A 6,000-nucleotide genomic window follows, 5' to 3' on the forward strand; every position below is an offset into this window, starting at 1 on the left:
ATTCAGTTTGAGGGGCCTTGCTGCTCTGCCACTGTGGGGAAAAGTCTGCTAACCGTAATCCAGCAGCTGTCCCTACAGAAACCCTAAAAAGTAATCCGGGGATCATCGTGTCTTCCTCTGTAATCTTTTGATCGGATCTTTGTGGGGATCAGAGGTAGCTAGCAATTACCAGATAACAGGAACTGATGAGTTTGTGTCAGGATGTTTTTCCGTGTTCTGAGACTCACAGACAAACCTGCAGTCATCTTAATCATCTGGGAAAACGTATAATTTCGGTTAATTATTATTATTATCTTATTTGCATAGTTTAGCCTTCATTACCATCTATAATAATAATGTTTTTCTCACCAAATGAATTGCTGAGATGTAGGAACATGGCAACATCGCTAAAAGGTTGAAGAATCACAAGCCATCAGACAATCACAGATTTTAAACCAACGCCCAGGTTATGATTTTCCAAACTGCGTGACTTCCTGCTTCAACTTTTCTGCACCTAATTCCACCATTACCTCGAAATAAAGTGGTGAATATAATGTGGCTGAACTGTTGGCTTGTTTACAGACTGTCTGAGTGCTCAGCTTGTGTTGTCAGATCTCAGCAATTAAGTTTTTTTAGAAGAAAGTTCTCATAACTGATAGAAACAATGGTCAAAACTACAAAAACACGAACCAAATTGTTATAAACCACAAATATCATACGACAACAACTATACTACTATAACTGTTCTAATAGGTTGCATTGTTGGTGTTTACAACATCCTCTGAGCAAACACTGTTGGAAGAAAGTTATTAGATCCTTTATTACCGTTGAAATTTTGTGCAAATATGTGTCTATAGCACAACCATGTTGGTGTGGGGCACTGTAACCTGATACTTCTGCTTCTTCAATTTCACACTCCCTTCTTTTCATTCCTGAAAAAGAAATTAAATTCTAGCATAACTTTCATTAGGTGTATGAGTATAGTTTGATTGTGTTTATTATGTATCTGGACCACACATATAATTTCCATCCCTCCCGTTTAAACACTGCAGACTTTATCTGAACTCCATAAGCACATTGGGCTGCACTATCTGTTGGGTTGGTGCGGTTCCATGGCATCAAGCCAGGCCAGACCAAGCCAGACAGATTTAAATTTAGGAAATATAAATGCCAAAATCCAGCAAGCAACTAGGAACATGGCAAACAGGCGAATTTGCAAACAGGAAGAAGCGACAATACACAAAGGAAGTGAACTGGTATGCACGGTAAGTGGCTGATGTTGGAATGAGCTGCAGGTGATGTGTGGGCGGAGTAGACCAGGTAACTGCAGGGCAGTGGGAACAGATCTATAAATGGATGGGGCAGTCAGGTGATCGGGAAAGGTGGAAACAACTGAGGGCATCTGGTGGATGGCTTGAGGATGGCAGGTCTGGTGAGATGAGGGAAAGAACATTGGCTGATAGACCGAACAGAGTAATACAGGGAGGTGGGCATGAAACCTTCTTTATCATCAGTCATTCCACAAATAATGGAAATTATTTCCCACTAGAACAGCTCTCCAAACCAACTGTTCTGTTGCACTACTGTCAGCAGAGTGTCTGTCATCTTAAGGAAGGCTGATTCCAAGTGGTGCATTTTGACTCTGCAGCAAAAGTTCATCTTTAAACTTATTTATCTTAAAAAGTCTTCTTTCACAGTTTTTTATAGATTGTTTTTAAATTTGCTTAGATCCCGTCTCATCTCATATCAGGATGTCTTGCAGCTCTTGTGTTTTACACATTTTCTTGCCAGTTTTATGCGTCATTTCCTAATTTCCCTCCTTTCTTACTCAAGTTGAACTGATTGTAGTGCTATTTTATGCTGATAGAAGGTACTTTTAATACTGACTCTAAGGAGTTCTCCACAACATGTCCATCTTGTTGTAGCTCACTTTCTACTATAATAATATTCATATATAGTCATATTGAGTTAATAAATGAATTTAGCTACATCTTAAAAGAAAACTAATGTTTAATACAACTAAGGCTTCATTGTCTTAGCTCAGGTCATCTGTTGTCTCGTTTATGATAAAGATGACCGAGGGAATAGTTTGACATTTTGGCAAACTCCCTTATTCACTTTCTTGCCGAGAGTTAGATCAGAGGTTTGATACTACTCTTATATCTGTATGTTAAATACGATGATATAGCGAGGAGACAACGAGGAGATTTAAGACTAATTAGTGAGTTTCAAAGGTGCTGGTACGCAACCTTTTGAACAAATCAACAGTTTAGCCAGATTAGATAGGTAGTCTGTCTTTAAACTGTGATAGACGTTTAAAACAGACAGTTTGGATGATTTTAATTTTTACTTAAATATTTCTTCTAAATATGTTTGGCTTACTTTGTTAACTTTACATTCCAAGATCTCTGTAATTACTATGGCAAGTACAGTGTTAATAATGACAAAAAGAATCAATGCCTGAGCTACAAAAATAAAACCTAAGTTGTGGTAAACTGTAGTTTTACTTTAACTTAATGCCACAGATCATTTCACAAGTTTTAAAACTTTAATTTCTGTGTCATAGTGTGCACATCAAGGCCCTCTAATGGGACCAGCTTCTAGTGTCAGTTTCACAGTGCAACATTGCAAAAGTAATACATCAGCACTCGAAATGAATCAAACATTTTTCAGGAACTCTGACAGTGATGTAAGTTTTTCTTGTTACTGAACAGTTTACAGTAAAGAGTGATGAAAAAAGTAGGAAGAGAGACTGATATGCAGAAATGGACTTGAGCCTGCGGTGCTGACGTTTCTTGGCTGGTCAGATGAGCCAGCAGGATGTCTTTAAAAAATGCTAATGTACAGCACTTTCATTTGTTTCTATTTTCCCCGTTCCTCAGCCTTGTGACCCTGTGTTGTCATCCTGAAGCGGGCCCATTCAAATATTAGTCCCTAATGATTAATAGCAGCTTGTCTACGGCTGTCCTTATCTCTGTAACATATGCGGGAGGCCAGGATGCATGCGAGTATGGGAACAAATAACAGCTGATAAGAGTGGGCGGAGGATGAGGCGTGTGTGCACCCACAGTTATGCATGTGTTTGCATTTGTGTGTGTGTGTGTGTGTGTGTGTGTGTGACAGTGTGTAGAAGGCAAGCATTTTGTTCTTGCAGGAGTTGTCCAGCCCCCACTATAATGGAATGTGTCTCCATTGTAATGCACTGCACATACCATTAACTCACTAAACCACACACACACACACACACACACACACACAAACATAGATACACACAGTGCATTAACAGACCACAAAGCAATTTAGAGGTAACACTTGCACACAAAGGTTATAAGCAGTGTTATTCATAAATCACTTTAGAACATCATAAAAAGGGACAATAGCACATAATCTGCATTGTGGTTTTCACTTAAAGAACAGAGGAAATTAACAAAGGAAATGAAGACAAGTGAATAATTGACAGTAAAAATGAAACTTCAGATATAAATAGAAATATCTTGTTCTCTGTAATTGTTTAACTATTTACAACAAACAGCTGCACGTCAGTGAGGAGAAAGGCTTTTCGACATAATCTCTTTTGGGTTCTTCCTGCATTTCCTCCTCTACTTCATCACTTATCTGGGCTTTCCTGGCACGGACACAGGAAAGACAGACGTCAGCCACACAGTGCGAGGCGTTGTTGGGAAAGGCCGCAAAGAGGGCGGGGTCTTTTGGATAGAGACAGATTAGAGTCTTTGGTGCCAAACACTACATCACTCACAACAAATAGGGAGTGAGAGCAGCTAGAGTTTGGATGCAAAATGAAGGGCTATTATCATTAAGTTTAATGGATTGAAATCGCTGCAAAACGGCACGCTTGTCAAAACAGTTTTCCCTCTCTTCAAGGGGAAGGTGGACTGAGAGTGGAGGTGAGGCTCAAGAGGGAGAGAAGAAGACTGGGAAAAGGAAAGGAAAGGAAATGAGGCCCTCGTTTGTAAAACCTAGAAATAAGTTTAGACGCACTGTGACCTGAAAGACTCTTTCTAATTTAAAAACTGTTGCAACATTTGTAATGATGATTACAAATGCTTTTTTTTGTGGTGCTAATGGACAATATTGTCTCATAGTGCAACACAAAATGTAAAAGAAGGCGCTGTAGCTGCAAAAAGTGAAACAGTTGTGGATGATTGACAGCTTGAAAAATTATTAAATTAAATGAAATTAAAGTCATAAATCCACGAGACAGCACTTTTACTCATCTGTAAAGTATTCAGATTGGAATGTGTTGGCTCTGTATTACTTGTTGGTACAAGTCATGAAAGTCACTTCTAATACTAATGACGGTACGCTGTCAACATTTACATATCTTAGTATGTTTCACTAACAAAAGACCACGCCTACGAACGTAGAAGATTTAAAATGGTTTATTGCTTGTAATGGAGCCAAGATTGATTGTACGAAAAGAACGAATTGAGTGCCCAGAGGGTGGGCTGAGGGATGTAGAGGGGAGAGGGTTGAAGGAAACCAGCGCTGAGGCTTAGCCTGTTTTCACTACTGACGTTAATGTATTTGTAAACAGCACGATACTTTTTTAGACTATAGCCTAATTATAATTTGAACTACAGTACTGTATTACTGTACAGTGTATTTTAATTATACACAGTGTTGTAATTTGAAAAGCATTTTAAACAGCTGTTCTGTATTTTGAAACAGTCAGTAAAATCCAGTAAATAGCAAAGCTGTCCTTTTTATTACTTTATATTCATGTAATAAATATACAAATTTCAATTAGATGGTAAACTGCATGAGAAATTAAGAAAAAGAAGCTTATAGTGATCAATTTGAACCGGACACACGTGAGCAGTATAAGTCGTTTCCACAGAATTTCTAGGAGTCAGGGTTGGTATGTGTAGAAGTTGCAACAAGTCCTCCATACAAAAAAAATACGATTTTTATCATCGCCTTCCAAAAGAAGCATATATAATTGTTTTCCTCCAAAAAGGTTAAAAACAAATGACTGTTTTCTGGTCTGTCACCACTATGGTTAAAGTATTGGTTAAAACAAACCAATGTTGACTGTTTTCAGAATGGGAGGCACACATTGGTCTCCTGTGTCCCCTTGAGGTTTTGTTGCTCTACAGTGAAGTCATGTGATTTAAGAGTCATAATTCGCTATCACTGGGCAGGCCTTGTCTGGAAAAAGTAAACATACTAGGTTTTTTTAGGCACACTTATGTGATAAGAAAGTACAGTATTTAATGAGGTGTCTGCACAGTGTGAATGTATAGCACTTTACAATGAGAATAAAACTTCCTAGCAGGCAGTTATGTTGCAAATAAAGTTAAACTAAAGCAATTTTGTGTCTGGGTTCCATGTGTGAAATGGTTGTGATTGTGATAATGATTCCAGTCGTGATTCTGGTTATAACTGTTGCATGTATTATGTAAGCTCGAGTCCAAGATTAATCAGCTTGTTGAAATGTGTCTACACAGTCTCTGACCAGATGTGAGTTTGATCTTCAGGATTCAACCAAGACAGTATCAATAAACACTGACTCTGTTGGGGAAATGATCGTGCGATTACTGCAAGATCACATTTGTTCTTGTGCAAGATTGATAAATAAGTCAGTGTTGCTACACCCTTGTGTCTGAACTCCTGAACTCCTCCTGTCGCTATGGTGCTTTTTACTGTAACCCTCCCTGCCTCGTTTTAGCTGCTGTGTGCCGTTTGACTCCCCGTCACCACCTCCACTTCCTCCCTGGCTGGAGGCTGCGTGGATGTGCGTCTGCGGTGTACCTCAGACATCAGATGTTACGACTCAGCTTTGCATTTAGAGGTTTGGCCTTTCACCTCTGCTGTGAGTCCTGATGGGAGAGAAGTACAAGACTGATGATGGTCTGCTTTCAGGCTTCGTTCATGGAACAGAGAGCATGTGAAACAGTTTGCACGCACACAAATGGGTTGACATATGAACATGCTTGCACATGCCGTACATACATGTAGACTGACACACACATACACACATAGACCATAAAACATGCGTGG

Source organism: Micropterus salmoides, unplaced genomic scaffold (assembly GCF_014851395.1).
Source record: "Micropterus salmoides isolate LMB-PRFRI ecotype aquatic unplaced genomic scaffold, ASM1485139v1 Ms_hic_scaffold_11, whole genome shotgun sequence".
NCBI classification, from domain to species: Eukaryota; Metazoa; Chordata; class Actinopteri; order Centrarchiformes; family Centrarchidae; genus Micropterus; species Micropterus salmoides.